The sequence below is a fragment of the Pristiophorus japonicus genome, chromosome 19, assembly GCF_044704955.1.
Source record: "Pristiophorus japonicus isolate sPriJap1 chromosome 19, sPriJap1.hap1, whole genome shotgun sequence".
NCBI lineage: Eukaryota > Metazoa > Chordata > Chondrichthyes > Pristiophoridae > Pristiophorus > Pristiophorus japonicus.
This window is the reverse complement of record NC_091995.1, coordinates 50,566,009-50,588,317: the sequence shown is the minus strand read 5'-3', so window position 1 is coordinate 50,588,317 and position 22,309 is coordinate 50,566,009. Positions and strand designations below refer to the sequence as shown.

Sequence of the window (22,309 nt, the reverse complement as noted above, 5' to 3'; positions counted from 1 at the left end):
GTGATGTTACCTTTCATCAAATCTGTCGAGTTGCATCAGAAGGAACAAAAACAGCTTCAGAAAAAGCTGCAGGATTACTGTGCGGTTTATCAAAGGTTGTTTTCAGCTGTGTGATGGTGGTGCAGTGGTAAGCATGGTTGCCTTCCAAGCAGTTGACCTGGGTCCGATTCCCAGCCATCGCATTTGTCAATTTCTACTTGAGAATGAAATGAACCTCTGATGACTCTGGTTGCAAGCAGTTCTTCCAGCCGCAGCTCATGGATTTTGTTGAGCAACCTGTTTTCAAAGGGTCATGTTTGAATGCTTGCAATGCAAAGTCAATGTGTCATAATGTACTGGTGACAGTGCTACCTGAATTCATAGTATGAGCTGTCAATCACCATAGACGTCAATGTTGCAGCTGGGCTCAGGCCCTGCAAGTCAAGCAGCAGTGTTTCAAATTCTTTGACAACATCAGTGAGTCATTTCCAGTTAAATTCTGGGGAATTGCTCCCTGAGAGGGCAGAGGCAGACAAAATGGAAAGAATGTTGAAGAATACCCAGTTGACACTTGACATACATTGTGTGAATCTGGAATTCATTTAATTGTGAGCATAATATTGCAATTTTTAGCTGGTTCCTTCGATGCCTTCTTTTATCTGTCTATCTTGCATTACATGTGATGTTACCTTTCATCAAATCTGTCGAGTTGCATCAGAAGGAACAAAAACGGCTTCAGAAAAAGCTGCAGGATTACTGTGCGGTTTATCAAAGGTTGTTTTCAGCTGTGTGATGGTGGTGCAGTGGTAAGCATGGTTGCCTTCCAAGCAGTTGACCTGGGTTCGATTCCCAGCCATCACATTTGTCAATTTCTACTTGTGGATAAAATGAACCTCTGATGACTCTGGTTGGAAGCAGTTCTTCCAGCCGCAGCTCATGGATTTTGTTGAGCAACCTGTTTTCAAAGGGTCATGTTTGAATGCTTGCAATGCAAAGTCAATGTGTTATAATGTACTGGTGACAGTTCGATTCCCAGCCATCACATTTGTCAATTTCTGCATGTTGATGAAATGAAGCTCTGATGACTCTGGTTGGAAGCAGTTCTTCCAGCCGCAGCTCATGGATTTTGTTGAGCAACCTGTTTTCAAAGGGTCATGTTTGAAAGCTTGTAATGCTAAGTCGACGTGTCATCAATGTGTCATAATGTGCTGGCGACAGTGCTACCTGAATTCATAGTATGAACTGTCAATCACCATAGACGTCAATGTTGCAGCTGGGCTCAGGCCCTGCAAGTCAAGCAGCAGTGTTTCAAATTCTTTGACAACATCAGTGAGTCATTTCCAGTTAAATTCTGGGGAATTGCTCCCTGAGAGGGCAGAGGCAGACAAAATGGAAAGAATGTTGAAGAATACCCAGTTGACACTTGACATACATTGTGTGAATCTGGAATTCATTTAATTGTGAGCAAAATATTGCAATTTTTAGCTGGTTCCTTCGATGCCTTCTTTTATCTGTCTATCTTGCATTACATGTGATGTTACCTTTCATCAAATCTGTCGAGTTGCATCAGAAGGAACAAAAACAGCTTCAGAAAAAGCTGCAGGATTACTGTGCGGTTTATCAAAGGTTGTTTTCAGCTGTGTGATGGTGGTGCAGTGGTAAGCATGGTTGCCTTCCAAGCAGTTGACCTGGGTCCGATTCCCAGCCATCGCATTTGTCAATTTCTACTTGAGAATGAAATGAACCTCTGATGACTCTGGTTGCAAGCAGTTCTTCCAGCCGCAGCTCATGGATTTTGTTGAGCAACCTGTTTTCAAAGGGTCATGTTTGAATGCTTGCAATGCAAAGTCAATGTGTCATAATGTACTGGTGACAGTGCTACCTGAATTCATAGTATGAGCTGTCAATCACCATAGACGTCAATGTTGCAGCTGGGCTCAGGCCCTGCAAGTCAAGCAGCAGTGTTTCAAATTCTTTAACAACATCAGTGAGTCATTTCCAGTTAAATTCTGGGGAATTGCTCCCTGAGAGGGCAGAGGCAGACAAAATGGAAAGAATGTTGAAGAATACCCAGTTGACACTTGACATACATTGTGTGAATCTGGAATTCATTTAATTGTGAGCATAATATTGCAATTTTTAGCTGGTTCCTTCGATGCCTTCTTTTATCTGTCTATCTTGCATTACATGTGATGTTACCTTTCATCAAATCTGTCGAGTTGCATCAGAAGGAACAAAAACGGCTTCAGAAAAAGCTGCAGGATTACTGTGCGGTTTATCAAAGGTTGTTTTCAGCTGTGTGATGGTGGTGCAGTGGTAAGCATGGTTGCCTTCCAAGCAGTTGACCTGGGTTCGATTCCCAGCCATCACATTTGTCAATTTCTACTTGTGGATAAAATGAACCTCTGATGACTCTGGTTGGAAGCAGTTCTTCCAGCCGCAGCTCATGGATTTTGTTGAGCAACCTGTTTTCAAAGGGTCATGTTTGAATGCTTGCAATGCAAAGTCAATGTGTCATAATGTACTGGTGACAGTGCTACCTGAATTCATAGTATGAGCTGTCAATCACCATAGACGTCAATGTTGCAGCTGGGCTCAGGCCCTGCAAGTCAAGCAGCAGTGTTTCAAATTCTTTGACAACATCAGTGAGTCATTTCCAGTTAAATTCTGGGGATTTGCTCCCTGAGAGGGCAGAGGCAGACAAAATGGAAAGAATGTTGAAGAATACCCAGTTGACACTTGACATACATTGTGTGAATCTGGAATTCATTTAATTGTGAGCAAAATATTGCAATTTTTAGCTGGTTCCTTCGATGCCTTCTTTTATCTGTCTATCTTGCATTACATGTGATGTTACCTTTCATCAAATCTGTCGAGTTGCATCAGAAGGAACAAAAACAGCTTCAGAAAAAGCTGCAGGATTACTGTGCGGTTTATCAAAGGTTGTTTTCAGCTGTGTGATGGTGGTGCAGTGGTAAGCATGGTTGCCTTCCAAGCAGTTGACCTGGGTCCGATTCCCAGCCATCGCATTTGTCAATTTCTACTTGAGAATGAAATGAACCTCTGATGACTCTGGTTGCAAGCAGTTCTTCCAGCCGCAGCTCATGGATTTTGTTGAGCAACCTGTTTTCAAAGGGTCATGTTTGAATGCTTGCAATGCAAAGTCAATGTGTCATAATGTACTGGTGACAGTGCTACCTGAATTCATAGTATGAGCTGTCAATCACCATAGACGTCAATGTTGCAGCGGGGCTCAGACCCTGCAAGTCAAGCAGCAGTGTTTCAAATTCTTTAACAACATCAGTGAGTCATTTCCAGTTAAATTCTGGGGAATTGCTCCCTGAGAGGGCAGAGGCAGACAAAATGGAAAGAATGTTGAAGAATACCCAGTTGACACTTGACATACATTGTGTGAATCTGGAATTCATTTAATTGTGAGCAAAATATTGCAATTTTTAGCTGGTTCCTTCGATGCCTTCATTTATCTGTCTATCTTGCATTACATGTGATGTTACCTTTCATCAAATCTGTCGAGTTGCATCAGAAGGAACAAAAACAGCTTCAGAAAAAGCTGCAGGATTACTGTGCGGTTTATCAAAGGTTGTTTTCAGCTGTGTGATGGTGGTGCAGTGGTAAGCATGGTTGCCTTCCAAGCAGTTGACCTGGGTCCGATTCCCAGCCATCGCATTTGTCAATTTCTACTTGAGAATGAAATGAACCTCTGATGATTCTGGTTGCAAGCAGTTCTTCCAGCCGCAGCTCATGGATTTTGTTGAGCAACCTGTTTTCAAAGGGTCATGTTTGAATGCTTGCAATGCAAAGTCAATGTGTCATAATGTACTGGTGACAGTGCTACCTGAATTCATAGTATGAGCTGTCAATCACCATAGACGTCAATGTTGCAGCTGGGCTCAGGCCCTGCAAGTCAAGCAGCAGTGTTTCAAATTCTTTGACAACATCAGTGAGTCATTTCCAGTTAAATTCTGGGGAATTGCTCCCTGAGAGGGCAGAGGCAGACAAAATGGAAAGAATGTTGAAGAATACCCATTTGACACTTGACATACATTGTGTGAATCTGGAATTCATTTAATTGTGAGCAAAATATTGCAATTTTTAGCTGGTTCCTTCGATGCCTTCATTTATCTGTCTATCTTGCATTACATGTGATGTTACCTTTCATCAAATCTGTCGAGTTGCATCAGAAGGAACAAAAACAGCTTCAGAAAAAGCTGCAGGATTACTGTGCGGTTTATCAAAGGTTGTTTTCAGCTGTGTGATGGTGGTGCAGTGGTAAGCATGGTTGCCTTCCAAGCAGTTGACCTGGGTCCGATTCCCAGCCATCGCATTTGTCAATTTCTACTTGAGAATGAAATGAACCTCTGATGACTCTGGTTGCAAGCAGTTCTTCCAGCCGCAGCTCATGGATTTTGTTGAGCAACCTGTTTTCAAAGGGTCATGTTTGAATGCTTGCAATGCAAAGTCAATGTGTCATAATGTACTGGTGACAGTGCTACCTGAATTCATAGTATGAGCTGTCAATCACCATAGACATCAATGTTGCAGCTGGGCTCAGGCCCTGCAAGTCAAGCAGCAGTGTTTCAAATTCTTTGACAACATCAGTGAGTCATTTCCAGTTAAATTCTGGGGAATTGCTCCCTGAGAGGGCAGAGGCAGACAAAATGGAAAGAATGTTGAAGAATACCCAGTTGACACTTGACATACATTGTGTGAATCTGGAATTCATTTAATTGTGAGCAAAATATTGCAATTTTTAGCTGGTTCCTTCGATGCTTTCTTTTATCTGTCTATCTTGCATTACATGTGATGTTACCTTTCATCAAATCTGTCGAGTTGCATCAGAAGGAACAAAAACGGCTTCAGAAAAAGCTGCAGGATTACTGTGCGGTTTATCAAAGGTTGTTTTCAGCTGTGTGATGGTGGTGCAGTGGTAAGCATGGTTGCCTTCCAAGCAGTTGACCTGGGTCCGATTCCCAGCCATCGCATTTGTCAATTTCTACTTGAGAATGAAATGAACCTCTGATGACTCTGGTTGCAAGCAGTTCTTCCAGCCGCAGCTCATGGATTTTGTTGAGCAACCTGTTTTCGAAGGGTCATGTTTGAATGCTTGCAATGCAAAGTCAATGTGTCATAATGTACTGGTGACAGTGCTACCTGAATTCATAGTATGAGCTGTCAATCACCATAGACGTCAATGTTGCAGCTGGGCTCAGGCCCTGCAAGTCAAGCAGCAGTGTTTCAAATTCTTTGACAACATCAGTGAGTCATTTCCAGTTAAATTCTGGGGAATTGCTCCCTGAGAGGGCAGAGGCAGACAAAATGGAAAGAATGTTGAAGAATACCCAGTTGACACTTGACATACATTGTGTGAATCTGGAATTCATTTAATTGTGAGCAAAATATTGCAATTTTTAGCTGGTTCCTTCGATGCTTTCTTTTATCTGTCTATCTTGCATTGCATGTGATGTTACCTTTCATCAAATCTGTCGAGTTGCATCAGAAGGAACAAAAACGGCTTCAGAAAAAGCTGCAGGATTACTGTGCGGTTTATCAAAGGTTGTTTTCAGCTGTGTGATGGTGGTGCAGTGGTAAGCATGGTTGCCTTCCAAGCAGTTGACCTGGGTTCGATTCCCAGCCATCACATTTGTCAATTTCTACTTGTGGATGAAATGAACCTCTGATGACTCTGGTTGGAAGCAGTTCTTCCAGCCGCAGCTCATGGATTTTGTTGAGCAACCTGTTTTCAAAGGGTCATGTTTGAAAGCTTGTAATGCTAAGTCGACGTGTCATCAATGTGTCATAATGTGCTGGCGACAGTGCTACCTGAATTCATAGTATGAACTGTCAATCACCATAGACGTCAATGTTGCAGCTGGGCTCAGGCCCTGCAAGTCAAGCAGCAGTGTTTCAAATTCTTTGACAACATCAGTGAGTCATTTCCAGTTAAATTCTGGGGAATTGCTCCCTGAGAGGGCAGAGGCAGACAAAATGGAAAGAATGTTGAAGAATACCCAGTTGACACTTGACATACATTGTGTGAATCTGGAATTCATTTAATTGTGAGCAAAATATTGCAATTTTTAGCTGGTTCCTTCGATGCCTTCTTTTATCTGTCTATCTTGCATTACATGTGATGTTACCTTTCATCAAATCTGTCGAGTTGCATCAGAAGGAACAAAAACAGCTTCAGAAAAAGCTGCAGGATTACTGTGCGGTTTATCAAAGGTTGTTTTCAGCTGTGTGATGGTGGTGCAGTGGTAAGCATGGTTGCCTTCCAAGCAGTTGACCTGGGTCCGATTCCCAGCCATCGCATTTGTCAATTTCTACTTGAGAATGAAATGAACCTCTGATGACTCTGGTTGCAAGCAGTTCTTCCAGCCGCAGCTCATGGATTTTGTTGAGCAACCTGTTTTCAAAGGGTCATGTTTGAATGCTTGCAATGCAAAGTCAATGTGTCATAATGTACTGGTGACAGTGCTACCTGAATTCATAGTATGAGCTGTCAATCACCATAGACGTCAATGTTGCAGCTGGGCTCAGGCCCTGCAAGTCAAGCAGCAGTGTTTCAAATTCTTTGACAACATCAGTGAGTCATTTCCAGTTAAATTCTGGGGAATTGCTCCCTGAGAGGGCAGAGGCAGACAAAATGGAAAGAATGTTGAAGAATACCCAGTTGATACTTGACATACATTGTGTGAATCTGGAATTCATTTAATTGTGAGCAAAATATTGCAATTTTTAGCTGGTTCCTTCGATGCCTTCTTTTATCTGTCTATCTTGCATTACATGTGATGTTACCTTTCATCAAATCTGTCGAGTTGCATCAGAAGGAACAAAAACGGCTTCAGAAAAAGCTGCAGGATTACTGTGCGGTTTATCAAAGGTTGTTTTCAGCTGTGTGATGGTGGTGCAGTGGTAAGCATGGTTGCCTTCCAAGCAGTTGACCTGGGTCCGATTCCCAGCCATCGCATTTGTCAATTTCTACTTGAGAATGAAATGAACCTCTGATGACTCTGGTTGCAAGCAGTTCTTCCAGCCGCAGCTCATGGATTTTGTTGAGCAACCTGTTTTCAAAGGGTCATGTTTGAATGCTTGCAATGCAAAGTCAATGTGTCATAATGTACTGGTGACAGTGCTACCTGAATTCATAGTATGAGCTGTCAATCACCATAGACGTCAATGTTGCAGCTGGGCTCAGGCCCTGCAAGTCAAGCAGCAGTGTTTCAAATTCTTTGACAACATCAGTGAGTCATTTCCAGTTAAATTCTGGGGAATTGCTCCCTGAGAGGGCAGAGGCAGACAAAATGGGAAGAATGTTGAAGAATACCCAGTTGACATTTGACATACATTGTGTGAATCTGGAATTCATTTAATTGTGAGCAAAATATTGCAATTTTTAGCTGGTTCCTTCGATGCCTTCTTTTATCTGTCTATCTTGCAATACATGTGATGTTACCTTTCATCAAATCTGTCGAGTTGCATCAGAAGGAACAAAAACGGCTTCAGAAAAAGCTGCAGGATTACTGTGCGGTTTATCAAAGGTTGTTTTCAGCTGTGTGATGGTGGTGCAGTGGTAAGCATGGTTGCCTTCCAAGCAGTTGACCTGGGTCCGATTCCCAGCCATCGCATTTGTCAATTTCTACTTGAGAATGAAATGAACCTCTGATGACTCTGGTTGCAAGCAGTTCTTCCAGCCGCAGCTCATGGATTTTGTTGAGCAACCTGTTTTCAAAGGGTCATGTTTGAAAGCTTGTAATGCTAAGTCGACGTGTCATCAATGTGTCATAATGTGCTGGCGACAGTGCTACCTGAATTCATAGTATGAACTGTCAATCACCATAGACGTCAATGTTGCAGCTGGGCTCAGGCCCTGCAAGTCAAGCAGCAGTGTTTCAAATTCTTTGACAACATCAGTGAGTCATTTCCAGTTAAATTCTGGGGAATTGCTCCCTGAGAGGGCAGAGGCAGACAAAATGGAAAGAATGTTGAAGAATACCCAGTTGACACTTGACATACATTGTGTGAATCTGGAATTCATTTAATTGTGAGCAAAATATTGCAATTTTTAGCTGGTTCCTTCGATGCCTTCTTTTATCTGTCTATCTTGCATTACATGTGATGTTACCTTTCATCAAATCTGTCGAGTTGCATCAGAAGGAACAAAAACAGCTTCAGAAAAAGCTGCAGGATTACTGTGCGGTTTATCAAAGGTTGTTTTCAGCTGTGTGATGGTGGTGCAGTGGTAAGCATGGTTGCCTTCCAAGCAGTTGACCTGGGTCCGATTCCCAGCCATCGCATTTGTCAATTTCTACTTGAGAATGAAATGAACCTCTGATGACTCTGGTTGCAAGCAGTTCTTCCAGCCGCAGCTCATGGATTTTGTTGAGCAACCTGTTTTCAAAGGGTCATGTTTGAATGCTTGCAATGCAAAGTCAATGTGTCATAATGTACTGGTGACAGTGCTACCTGAATTCATAGTATGAGCTGTCAATCACCATAGACGTCAATGTTGCAGCTGGGCTCAGGCCCTGCAAGTCAAGCAGCAGTGTTTCAAATTCTTTGACAACATCAGTGAGTCATTTCCAGTTAAATTCTGGGGAATTGCTCCCTGAGAGGGCAGAGGCAGACAAAATGGAAAGAATGTTGAAGAATACCCAGTTGATACTTGACATACATTGTGTGAATCTGGAATTCATTTAATTGTGAGCAAAATATTGCAATTTTTAGCTGGTTCCTTCGATGCCTTCTTTTATCTGTCTATCTTGCATTACATGTGATGTTACCTTTCATCAAATCTGTCGAGTTGCATCAGAAGGAACAAAAACGGCTTCAGAAAAAGCTGCAGGATTACTGTGCGGTTTATCAAAGGTTGTTTTCAGCTGTGTGATGGTGGTGCAGTGGTAAGCATGGTTGCCTTCCAAGCAGTTGACCTGGGTCCGATTCCCAGCCATCGCATTTGTCAATTTCTACTTGAGAATGAAATGAACCTCTGATGACTCTGGTTGCAAGCAGTTCTTCCAGCCGCAGCTCATGGATTTTGTTGAGCAACCTGTTTTCAAAGGGTCATGTTTGAATGCTTGCAATGCAAAGTCAATGTGTCATAATGTACTGGTGACAGTGCTACCTGAATTCATAGTATGAGCTGTCAATCACCATAGACGTCAATGTTGCAGCTGGGCTCAGGCCCTGCAAGTCAAGCAGCAGTGTTTCAAATTCTTTGACAACATCAGTGAGTCATTTCCAGTTAAATTCTGGGGAATTGCTCCCTGAGAGGGCAGAGGCAGACAAAATGGGAAGAATGTTGAAGAATACCCAGTTGACATTTGACATACATTGTGTGAATCTGGAATTCATTTAATTGTGAGCAAAATATTGCAATTTTTAGCTGGTTCCTTCGATGCCTTCTTTTATCTGTCTATCTTGCAATACATGTGATGTTACCTTTCATCAAATCTGTCGAGTTGCATCAGAAGGAACAAAAACGGCTTCAGAAAAAGCTGCAGGATTACTGTGCGGTTTATCAAAGGTTGTTTTCAGCTGTGTGATGGTGGTGCAGTGGTAAGCATGGTTGCCTTCCAAGCAGTTGACCTGGGTCCGATTCCCAGCCATCGCATTTGTCAATTTCTACTTGAGAATGAAATGAACCTCTGATGACTCTGGTTGCAAGCAGTTCTTCCAGCCGCAGCTCATGGATTTTGTTGAGCAACCTGTTTTCAAAGGGTCATGTTTGAAAGCTTGTAATGCTAAGTCGACGTGTCATCAATGTGTCATAATGTGCTGGCGACAGTGCTACCTGAATTCATAGTATGAACTGTCAATCACCATAGACGTCAATGTTGCAGCTGGGCTCAGGCCCTGCAAGTCAAGCAGCAGTGTTTCAAATTCTTTGACAACATCAGTGAGTCATTTCCAGTTAAATTCTGGGGAATTGCTCCCTGAGAGGGCAGAGGCAGACAAAATGGAAAGAATGTTGAAGAATACCCAGTTGACACTTGACATACATTGTGTGAATCTGGAATTCATTTAATTGTGAGCAAAATATTGCAATTTTTAGCTGGTTCCTTCGATGCCTTCTTTTATCTGTCTATCTTGCATTACATGTGATGTTACCTTTCATCAAATCTGTCGAGTTGCATCAGAAGGAACAAAAACAGCTTCAGAAAAAGCTGCAGGATTACTGTGCGGTTTATCAAAGGTTGTTTTCAGCTGTGTGATGGTGGTGCAGTGGTAAGCATGGTTGCCTTCCAAGCAGTTGACCTGGGTCCGATTCCCAGCCATCGCATTTGTCAATTTCTACTTGAGAATGAAATGAACCTCTGATGACTCTGGTTGCAAGCAGTTCTTCCAGCCGCAGCTCATGGATTTTGTTGAGCAACCTGTTTTCAAAGGGTCATGTTTGAATGCTTGCAATGCAAAGTCAATGTGTCATAATGTACTGGTGACAGTGCTACCTGAATTCATAGTATGAGCTGTCAATCACCATAGACGTCAATGTTGCAGCTGGGCTCAGGCCCTGCAAGTCAAGCAGCAGTGTTTCAAATTCTTTGACAACATCAGTGAGTCATTTCCAGTTAAATTCTGGGGAATTGCTCCCTGAGAGGGCAGAGGCAGAAAAAATGGAAAGAATGTTGAAGAATACCCAGTTGACACTTGACATACATTGTGTGAATCTGGAATTCATTTAATTGTGAGCAAAATATTGCAATTTTTAGCTGGTTCCTTCGATGCCTTCTTTTATCTGTCTATCTTGCATTACATGTGATGTTACCTTTCATCAAATCTGTCGAGTTGCATCAGAAGGAACAAAAACGGCTTCAGAAAAAGCTGCAGGATTACTGTGCGGTTTATCAAAGGTTGTTTTCAGCTGTGTGATGGTGGTGCAGTGGTAAGCATGGTTGCCTTCCAAGCAGTTGACCTGGGTCCGATTCCCAGCCATCGCATTTGTCAATTTCTACTTGAGAATGAAATGAACCTCTGATGACTCTGGTTGCAAGCAGTTCTTCCAGCCGCAGCTCATGGATTTTGTTGAGCAACCTGTTTTCAAAGGGTCATGTTTGAATGCTTGCAATGCAAAGTCAATGTGTCATAATGTACTGGTGACAGTGCTACCTGAATTCATAGTATGAACTGTCAATCACCATAGACGTCAATGTTGCAACTGGGCTCAGGCCCTGCAAGTCAAGCAGCAGTGTTTCAAATTCTTTGACAACATCAGTGAGTCATTTCCAGTTAAATTCTGGGGAATTGCTCCCTGAGAGGGCAGAGGCAGACAAAATGGAAAGAATGTTGAAGAATACCCAGTTGATACTTGACATACATTGTGTGAATCTGGAATTCATTTAATTGTGAGCAAAATATTGCAATTTTTAGCTGGTTCCTTCGATGCCTTCTTTTATCTGTCTATCTTGCATTACATGTGATGTTACCTTTCATCAAATCTGTCGAGTTGCATCAGAAGGAACAAAAACGGCTTCAGAAAAAGCTGCAGGATTACTGTGCGGTTTATCAAAGGTTGTTTTCAGCTGTGTGATGGTGGTGCAGTGGTAAGCATGGTTGCCTTCCAAGCAGTTGACCTGGGTCCGATTCCCAGCCATCGCATTTGTCAATTTCTACTTGAGAATGAAATGAACCTCTGATGACTCTGGTTGCAAGCAGTTCTTCCAGCCGCAGCTCATGGATTTTGTTGAGCAACCTGTTTTCAAAGGGTCATGTTTGAATGCTTGCAATGCAAAGTCAATGTGTCATAATGTACTGGTGACAGTGCTACCTGAATTCATAGTATGAGCTGTCAATCACCATAGACGTCAATGTTGCAGCTGGGCTCAGGCCCTGCAAGTCAAGCAGCAGTGTTTCAAATTCTTTGACAACATCAGTGAGTCATTTCCAGTTAAATTCTGGGGAATTGCTCCCTGAGAGGGCAGAGGCAGACAAAATGGGAAGAATGTTGAAGAATACCCAGTTGACATTTGACATACATTGTGTGAATCTGGAATTCATTTAATTGTGAGCAAAATATTGCAATTTTTAGCTGGTTCCTTCGATGCCTTCTTTTATCTGTCTATCTTGCATTACATGTGATGTTACCTTTCATCAAATCTGTCGAGTTGCATCAGAAGGAACAAAAACGGCTTCAGAAAAAGCTGCAGGATTACTGTGCGGTTTATCAAAGGTTGTTTTCAGCTGTGTGATGGTGGTGCAGTGGTAAGCATGGTTGCCTTCCAAGCAGTTGACCTGGGTCCGATTCCCAGCCATCGCATTTGTCAATTTCTACTTGAGAATGAAATGAACCTCTGATGACTCTGGTTGCAAGCAGTTCTTCCAGCCGCAGCTCATGGATTTTGTTGAGCAACCTGTTTTCAAAGGGTCATGTTTGAATGCTTGCAATGCAAAGTCAATGTGTCATAATGTACTGGTGACAGTGCTACCTGAATTCATAGTATGAACTGTCAATCACCATAGACGTCAATGTTGCAGCTGGGCTCAGGCCCTGCAAGTCAAGCAGCAGTGTTTCAAATTCTTTGACAACATCAGTGAGTCATTTCCAGTTAAATTCTGGGGAATTGCTCCCTGAGAGGGCAGAGGCAGTCAAAATGGAAAGAATGTTGAAGAATACCCAGTTGACACTTGACATACATTGTGTGAATCTGGAATTCATTTAATTGTGAGCAAAATATTGCAATTTTTAGCTGGTTCCTTCGATGCCTTCTTTTATCTGTCTATCTTGCATTACATGTGATGTTACCTTTCATCAAATCTGTCGAGTTGCATCAGAAGGAACAAAAACGGCTTCAGAAAAAGCTGCAGGATTACTGTGCGGTTTATCAAAGGTTGTTTTCAGCTGTGTGATGGTGGTGCAGTGGTAAGCATGGTTGCCTTCCAAGCAGTTGACCTGGGTCCGATTCCCAGCCATCGCATTTGTCAATTTCTACTTGAGAATGAAATGAACCTCTGATGACTCTGGTTGCAAGCAGTTCTTCCAGCCGCAGCTCATGGATTTTGTTGAGCAACCTGTTTTCAAAGGGTCATGTTTGAATGCTTGCAATGCAAAATCAATGTGTCATAATGTACTGGTGACAGTGCTACCTGAATTCACAGTATGAGCTGTCAATCACCATAGACGTCAATGTTGCAGCTGGGCTCAGGCCCTGCAAGTCAAGCAGCAGTGTTTCAAATTATTTGACAACATCAGTGAGTCATTTCCAGTTAAATTCTGGGGAATTGCTCCCTGAGAGGGCAGAGGCAGACAAAATGGAAAGAATGTTGAAGAATACCCAGTTGACACTTGACATACATTGTGTGAATCTGGAATTCATTTAATTGTGAGCAAAATATTGCAATTTTTAGCTGGTTCCTTCGATGCCTTCTTTTATCTGTCTATCTTGCATTACATGTGATGTTACCTTTCATCAAATCTGTCGAGTTGCATCAGAAGGAACAAAAACGGCTTCAGAAAAAGCTGCAGGATTACTGTGCGGTTTATCAAAGGTTGTTTTCAGCTGTGTGATGGTGGTGCAGTGGTAAGCATGGTTGCCTTCCAAGCAGTTGACCTGGGTCCGATTCCCAGCCATCGCATTTGTTAATTTCTACTTGAGAATGAAATGAACCTCTGATGACTCTGGTTGCAAGCAGTTCTTCCAGCCGCAGCTCATGGATTTTGTTGAGCAACCTGTTTTCAAAGGGTCATGTTTGAATGCTTGCAATGCAAAGTCAATGTGTCATAATGTACTGGTGACAGTGCTACCTGAATTCATAGTATGAACTGTCAATCACCATAGACGTCAATGTTGCAGCTGGGCTCAGGCCCTGCAAGTCAAGCAGCAGTGTTTCAAATTCTTTGACAACATCAGTGAGTCATTTCCAGTTAAATTCTGGGGAATTGCTCCCTGAGAGGGCAGAGGCAGACAAAATGGAAAGAATGTTGAAGAATACCCAGTTGATACTTGACATACATTGTGTGAATCTGGAATTCATTTAATTGTGAGCATAATATTGCAATTTTTAGCTGGTTCCTTCGATGCCTTCTTTTATCTGTCTATCTTGCATTACATGTGATGTTACCTTTCATCAAATCTGTCGAGTTGCATCAGAAGGAACAAAAACGGCTACAGAAAAAGCTGCAGGATTACTGTGCGGTTTATCAAAGGTTGTTTTCAGCTGTGTGATGGTGGTGCAGTGGTAAGCATGGTTGCCTTCCAAGCAGTTGACCTGGGTCCGATTCCCAGCCATCGCATTTGTCAATTTCTACTTGAGAATGAAATGAACCTCTGATGACTCTGGTTGCAAGCAGTTCTTCCAGCCGCAGCTCATGGATTTTGTTGAGCAACCTGTTTTCAAAGGGTCATGTTTGAATGCTTGCAATGCAAAGTCAATGTGTCATAATGTACTGGTGACAGTGCTACCTGAATTCATAGTATGAACTGTCAATCACCATAGACGTCAATGTTGCAGCTGGGCTCAGGCCCTGCAAGTCAAGCAGCAGTGTTTCAAATTCTTTGACAACATCAGTGAGTCATTTCCAGTTAAATTCTGGGGAATTGCTCCCTGAGAGGGCAGAGGCAGACAAAATGGAAAGAATGTTGAAGAATACCCAGTTGACACTTGACATACATTGTGTGAATCTGGAATTCATTTAATTGTGAGCAAAATATTGCAATTTTTAGCTGGTTCCTTCGATGCCTTCTTTTATCTGTCTATCTTGCATTACATGTGATGTTACCTTTCATCAAATCTGTCGAGTTGCATCAGAAGGAACAAAAACGGCTTCAGAAAAAGCTGCAGGATTACTGTGCGGTTTATCAAAGGTTGTTTTCAGCTGTGTGATGGTGGTGCAGTGGTAAGCATGGTTGCCTTCCAAGCAGTTGACCTGGGTCCGATTCCCAGCCATCGCATTTGTCAATTTCTACTTGAGAATGAAATGAACCTCTGATGACTCTGGTTGCAAGCAGTTCTTCCAGCCGCAGCTCATGGATTTTGTTGAGCAACCTGTTTTCAAAGGGTCATGTTTGAATGCTTGCAATGCAAAGTCAATGTGTCATAATGTACTGGTGACAGTGCTACCTGAATTCATAGTATGAGCTGTCAATCACCATAGACGTCAATGTTGCAGCTGGGCTCAGGCCCTGCAAGTCAAGCAGCAGTGTTTCAAATTCTTTGACAACATCAGTGAGTCATTTCCAGTTAAATTCTGGGGAATTGCTCCCTGAGAGGGCAGAGGCAGAAAAAATGGAAAGAATGTTGAAGAATACCCAGTTGACACTTGACATACATTGTGTGAATCTGGAATTCATTTAATTGTGAGCAAAATATTGCAATTTTTAGCTGGTTCCTTCGATGCCTTCTTTTATCTGTCTATTTTGCATTACATGTGATGTTACCTTTCATCAAATCTGTCGAGTTGCATCAGAAGGAACAAAAACGGCTTCAGAAAAAGCTGCAGGATTACTGTGCGGTTTATCAAAGGTTGTTTTCAGCTGTGTGATGGTGGTGCAGTGGTAAGCATGGTTGCCTTCCAAGCAGTTGACCTGGGTCCGATTCCCAGCCATCGCATTTGTCAATTTCTACTTGAGAATGAAATGAACCTCTGATGACTCTGGTTGCAAGCAGTTCTTCCAGCCGCAGCTCATGGATTTTGTTGAGCAACCTGTTTTCAAAGGGTCATGTTTGAATGCTTGCAATGCAAAGTCAATGTGTCATAATGTACTGGTGACAGTGCTACCTGAATTCATAGTATGAACTGTCAATCACCATAGACGTCAATGTTGCAGCTGGGCTCAGGCCCTGCAAGTCAAGCAGCAGTGTTTCAAATTCTTTGACAACATCAGTGAGTCATTTCCAGTTAAATTCTGGGGAATTGCTCCCTGAGAGGGCAGAGGCAGACAAAATGGAAAGAATGTTGAAGAATACCCAGTTGACACTTGACATACATTGTGTGAATCTGGAATTCATTTAATTGTGAGCAAAATATTGCAATTTTTAGCTGGTTCCTTCGATGCCTTCTTTTATCTGTCTATCTTGCATTACATGTGATGTTACCTTTCATCAAATCTGTCGAGTTGCATCAGAAGGAACAAAAACGGCTTCAGAAAAAGCTGCAGGATTACTGTGCGGTTTATCAAAGGTTGTTTTCAGCTGTGTGATGGTGGTGCAGTGGTAAGCATGGTTGCCTTCCAAGCAGTTGACCTGGGTCCGATTCCCAGCCATCGCATTTGTCAATTTCTACTTGAGAATGAAATGAACCTCTGATGACTCTGGTTGCAAGCAGTTCTTCCAGCCGCAGCTCATGGATTTTGTTGAGCAACCTGTTTTCAAAGGGTCATGTTTGAATGCTTGCAATGCAAAGTCAATGTGTCATAATGTACTGGTGACAGTGCTACCTGAATTCATAGTATGAGCTGTCAATCACCATAGACGTCAATGTTGCAGCTGGGCTCAGGCCCTGCAAGTCAAGCAGCAGTGTTTCAAATTCTTTGACAACATCAGTGAGTCATTTCCAGTTAAATTCTGGGGAATTGCTCCCTGAGAGGGCAGAGGCAGAAAAAATGGAAAGAATGTTGAAGAATACCCAGTTGACACTTGACATACATTGTGTGAATCTGGAATTCATTTAATTGTGAGCAAAATATTGCAATTTTTAGCTGGTTCCTTCGATGCCTTCTTTTATCTGTCTATTTTGCATTACATGTGATGTTACCTTTCATCAAATCTGTCGAGTTGCATCAGAAGGAACAAAAACGGCTTCAGAAAAAGCTGCAGGATTACTGTGCGGTTTATCAAAGGTTGTTTTCAGCTGTGTGATGGTGGTGCAGTGGTAAGCATGGTTGCCTTCCAAGCAGTTGACCTGGGTCCGATTCCCAGCCATCGCATTTGTCAATTTCTACTTGAGAATGAAATGAACCTCTGATGACTCTGGTTGCAAGCAGTTCTTCCAGCCGCAGCTCATGGATTTTGTTGAGCAACCTGTTTTCAAAGGGTCATGTTTGAATGCTTGCAATGCAAAGTCAATGTGTCATAATGTACTGGTGACAGTGCTACCTGAATTCATAGTATGAACTGTCAATCACCATAGACGTCAATGTTGCAGCTGGGCTCAGGCCCTGCAAGTCAAGCAGCAGTGTTTCAAATTCTTTGACAACATCAGTGAGTCATTTCCAGTTAAATTCTGGGGAATTGCTCCCTGAGAGGGCAGAGGCAGACAAAATGGAAAGAATGTTGAAGAATACCCAGTTGACACTTGACATACATTGTGTGAATCTGGAATTCATTTAATTGTGAGCAAAATATTGCAATTTTTAGCTGGTTCCTTCGATGCCTTCTTTTATCTGTCTATCTTGCATTACATGTGATGTTACCTTTCATCAAATCTGTCGAGTTGCATCAGAAGGAACAAAAACGGCTTCAGAAAAAGCTGCAGGATTACTGTGCGGTTTATCAAAGGTTGTTTTCAGCTGTGTGATGGTGGTGCAGTGGTAAGCATGGTTGCCTTCCAAGCAGTTGACCTGGGTCCGATTCCCAGCCATCACATTTGTCAATTTCTACTTGTGGATGAAATGAACCTCTGATGACTCTGGTTGGAAGCAGTTCTTCCAGCCGCAGCTCATGGATTTTGTTGAGCAACCTGTTTTCAAAGGGTCATGTTTGAATGCTTGCAATGCAAAGTCAATGTGTCATAATGTACTGGTGACAGTGCTACCTGAATTCATAGTATGAGCTGTCAATCACCATAGACGTCAATGTTGCAGCTGGGCTCAGGCCCTGCAAGTCAAGCAGCAGTGTTTCAAATTCTTTGACAACATCAGTGAGTCATTTCCAGTTAAATTCTGGGGAATTGCTCCCTGAGAGGGCAGAGGCAGACAAAATGGAAAGAATGTTGAAGAATACCCAGTTGACACTTGACATACATTGTGTGAATCTGGAATTCATTTAATTGTGAGCAAAATATTGCAATTTTTAGCTGGTTCCTTCGATGCCTTCTTTTATCTGTCTATCTTGCATTACATGTGATGTTACCTTTCATCAAATCTGTCGAGTTGCATCAGAAGGAACAAAAACGGCTTCAGAAAAAGCTGCAGGATTACTGTGCGGTTTATCAAAGGTTGTTTTCAGCTGTGTGATGGTGGTGCAGTGGTAAGCATGGTTGCCTTCCAAGCAGTTGACCTGGGTCCGATTCCCAGCCATCGCATTTGTCAATTTCTACTTGAGAATGAAATGAACCTCTGATGACTCTGGTTGCAAGCAGTTCTTCCAGCCGCAGCTCATGGATTTTGTTGAGCAACCTGTTTTCAAAGGGTCATGTTTGAATGCTTGCAATGCAAAGTCAATGTGTCATAATGTACTGGTGACAGTGCTACCTGAATTCATAGTATGAGCTGTCAACCACCATAGACGTCAATGTTGCAGCGGGGCTCAGGCCCTGCAAGTCAAGCAGCAGTATTTCAAATTCCTCAACAACGTCAGTGAGTCATTTCCAGTTAAATTCTGGGGAATTGCTCCCTGAGAGGGCAGAGGCAGACAAAATGGAAAGAATGTTGAAGAATACCCAGTTGACACTTGACATACATTGTGTGAATCTGGAATTCATTTAATTGTGAGCAAAATCTTGCAATTTTTAGCTGGTTCCTTCGATGCCTTCTTTTATCTGTCTATCTTGCATTCCATGTGATGTTACCTTTCATCAAATCTGTCGACTTGCATCAGAAGGAACAAAAACGGCTTCAGAAAAAGCTGCAGGATTACTGTGCGGTTTATCAAAGGTTGTTTTCAGCTGTGTGATGGTGGTGCAGTGGTAAGCATGGTTGCCTTCCAAGCAGTTGACCTGGGTCCGATTCCCAGCCATCGCATTTGTCAATTTCTACTTGAGAATGAAATGAACCTCTGATGACTCTGGTTGCAAGCAGTTCTTCCAGCCGCAGCTCATGGATTTTGTTGAGCAACCTGTTTTCAAAGGGTCATGTTTGAATGCTTGCAATGCAAAGTCAATGTGTTATAATGTACTGGTGACAGTGCTACCTGAATTCATAGTATGAACTGTCAATCACCATAGACGTCAATGTTGCAGCTGGGCTCAGGCCCTGCAAGTCAAGCAGCAGTGTTTCAAATTCTTTGACAACATCAGTGAGTCATTTCCAGTTAAATTCTGGGGAATTGCTCCCTGAGAGGGCAGAGGCAGACAAAATGGAAAGAATGTTGAAGAATACCCAGTTGACACTTGACATACATTGTGTGAATCTGGAATTCATTTAATTGTGAGCAAAATATTGCAATTTTTAGCTGGTTCCTTCGATGCCTTCTTTTATCTGTCTATCTTGCATTACATGTGATGTTACCTTTCATCAAATCTGTCGAGTTGCATCAGAAGGAACAAAAACGGCTTCAGAAAAAGCTGCAGGATTACTGTGCGGTTTATCAAAGGTTGTTTTCAGCTGTGTGATGGTGGTGCAGTGGTAAGCATGGTTGCCTTCCAAGCAGTTGACCTGGGTCCGATTCCCAGCCATCGCATTTGTCAATTTCTACTTGAGAATGAAATGAACGTCTGGTTGCAAGCAGTTCTTCCAGCAGCAGCTCATGGATTTTGTTGAGCAACCTGTTTTCAAAGGGTCATGTTTGAATGCTTGCAATGCAAAGTCAATGTGTCATAATGTACTGGCGACAGTGCTACCTGAATTCATAGTATGAACTATCAATCACCATAGACGTCAATGTTGCAGCTGGGCTCAGGCCCTGCAAGTCAAGCAGCAGTGTTTCAAATTCTTTAACAACATCAGTGAGTCATTTCCAGTTAAATTCTGGGGAATTGCTCCCTGAGAGGGCAGAGGCAGACAAAATGGGAAGAATGTTGAAGAATACCCAGTTGACACTTGACATACATTGTGTGAATCTGGAATTCATTTAATTGTGAGCAAAATATTGCAATTTTTAGCTGGTTCCTTCGATGCTTTCTTTTATCTGTCTATCTTGCATTGCATGTGATGTTACCTTTCATCAAATCTGTCGAGTTGCATCAGAAGGAACAAAAACGGCTTCAGAAAAAGCTGCAGGATTACTGTGCGGTTTATCAAAGGTTGTTTTCAGCTGTGTGATGGTGGTGCAGTGGTAAGCATGGTTGCCTTCCAAGCAGTTGACCCGGCTTCGATTCACAGCCATCACATTTGTCAATTTCTACTTGTGGATGAAATGAACCTCTGATGACTCTGGTTGGAAGCAGTTCTTCCAGCCGCAGCTCATGGATTTTGTTGAGCAACCTGTTTTCAAAGGGTCATGTTTGAAAGCTTGTAATGCTAAGTCGACGTGTCATCAATGTGTCATAATGTGCTGGCGACAGTGCTACCTGAATTCATAGTATGAACTGTCAATCACCATAGACGTCAATGTTGCAGCTGGGCTCAGGCCCTGCAAGTCAAGCAGCAGTGTTTCAAATTCTTTGACAACATCAGTGAGTCATTTCCAGTTAAATTCTGGGGAATTGCTCCCTGAGAGGGCAGAGGCAGACAAAATGGAAAGAATGTTGAAGAATACCCAGTTGACACTTGACATACATTGTGTGAATCTGGAATTCATTTAATTGTGAGCAAAATATTGCAATTTTTAGCTGGTTCCTTCGATGCCTTCTTTTATCTGTCTATCTTGCATTACATGTGATGTTACCTTTCATCAAATCTGTCGAGTTGCATCAGAAGGAACAAAAACGGCTTCAGAAAAAGCTGCAGGATTACTGTGCGGTTTATCAAAGGTTGTTTTCAGCTGTGTGATGGTGGTGCAGTGGTAAGCATGGTTGCCTTCCAAGCAGTTGACCTGGGTCCGATTCCCAGCCATCGCATTTGTCAATTTCTACTTGAGAATGAAATGAACGTCTGGTTGCAAGCAGTTCTTCCAGCAGCAGCTCATGGATTTTGTTGAGCAACCTGTTTTCAAAGGGTCATGTTTGAATGCTTGCAATGCAAAGTCAATGTGTCATAATGTACTGGCGACAGTGCTACCTGAATTCATAGTATGAACTATCAATCACCATAGACGTCAATGTTGCAGCTGGGCTCAGGCCCTGCAAGTCAAGCAGCAGTGTTTCAAATTCTTTAACAACATCAGTGAGTCATTTCCAGTTAAATTCTGGGGAATTGCTCCCTGAGAGGGCAGAGGCAGACAAAATGGGAAGAATGTTGAAGAATACCCAGTTGACACTTGACATACATTGTGTGAATCTGGAATTCATTTAATTGTGAGCAAAATATTGCAATTTTTAGCTGGTTCCTTCGATGCTTTCTTTTATCTGTCTATCTTGCATTGCATGTGATGTTACCTTTCATCAAATCTGTCGAGTTGCATCAGAAGGAACAAAAACGGCTTCAGAAAAAGCTGCAGGATTACTGTGCGGTTTATCAAAGGTTGTTTTCAGCTGTGTGATGGTGGTGCAGTGGTAAGCATGGTTGCCTTCCAAGCAGTTGACCCGGCTTCGATTCACAGCCATCACATTTGTCAATTTCTACTTGTGGATGAAATGAACCTCTGATGACTCTGGTTGGAAGCAGTTCTTCCAGCCGCAGCTCATGGATTTTGTTGAGCAACCTGTTTTCAAAGGGTCATGTTTGAAAGCTTGTAATGCTAAGTCGACGTGTCATCAATGTGTCATAATGTGCTGGCGACAGTGCTACCTGAATTCATAGTATGAACTGTCAATCACCATAGACGTCAATGTTGCAGCTGGGCTCAGGCCCTGCAAGTCAAGCAGCAGTGTTTCAAATTCTTTGACAACATCAGTGAGTCATTTCCAGTTAAATTCTGGGGAATTGCTCCCTGAGAGGGCAGAGGCAGACAAAATGGAAAGAATGTTGAAGAATACCCAGTTGACACTTGACATACATTGTGTGAATCTGGAATTCATTTAATTGTGAGCAAAATATTGCAATTTTTAGCTGGTTCCTTCGATGCCTTCTTTTATCTGTCTATCTTGCATTACATGTGATGTTACCTTTCATCAAATCTGTCGAGTTGCATCAGAAGGAGCAAAAACGGCTTCAGAAAAAGCTGCAGGATTACTGTGCGGTTTATCAAAGGTTGTTTTCAGCTGTGTGATGGTGGTGCAGTGGTAAGCATGGTTGCCTTCCAAGCAGTTGACCTGGGTCCGATTCCCAGCCATCGCATTTGTCAATTTCTACTTGAGAATGAAATGAACCTCTGATGACTCTGGTTGCAAGCAGTTCTTCCAGCCGCAGCTCATGGATTTTGTTGAGCAACCTGTTTTCAAAGGGTCATGTTTGAATGCTTGCAATGCAAAGTCAATGTGTCATAATGTACTGGTGACAGTGCTACCTGAATTCATAGT

The 22,309-nt window shown here is 42.4% G+C and overlaps 4 non-coding genes across 4 annotated transcripts; all 4 read left to right on the top strand.

Annotated features, from left to right (window-relative positions):
- The first annotated feature begins 768 nt into the window (after positions 1–768).
- Positions 769–840, top strand: trnag-ucc (transfer RNA glycine (anticodon UCC)). Its single transcript has one exon. It is a non-coding gene; the product is annotated as a tRNA-Gly (tRNA).
- A 1,438-nt stretch (positions 841–2,278) lies between these two features.
- Positions 2,279–2,350, top strand: trnag-ucc (transfer RNA glycine (anticodon UCC)). The gene has a single exon. It is a non-coding gene; the product is annotated as a tRNA-Gly (tRNA).
- Positions 2,351–5,568: 3,218 nt separating this feature from the next.
- Positions 5,569–5,640, top strand: trnag-ucc (transfer RNA glycine (anticodon UCC)). The gene has a single exon. It is a non-coding gene; the product is annotated as a tRNA-Gly (tRNA).
- Positions 5,641–17,445: 11,805 nt separating this feature from the next.
- Positions 17,446–17,517, top strand: trnag-ucc (transfer RNA glycine (anticodon UCC)). The gene has a single exon. It is a non-coding gene; the product is annotated as a tRNA-Gly (tRNA).
- Positions 17,518–22,309: the final 4,792 nt, after the last annotated feature.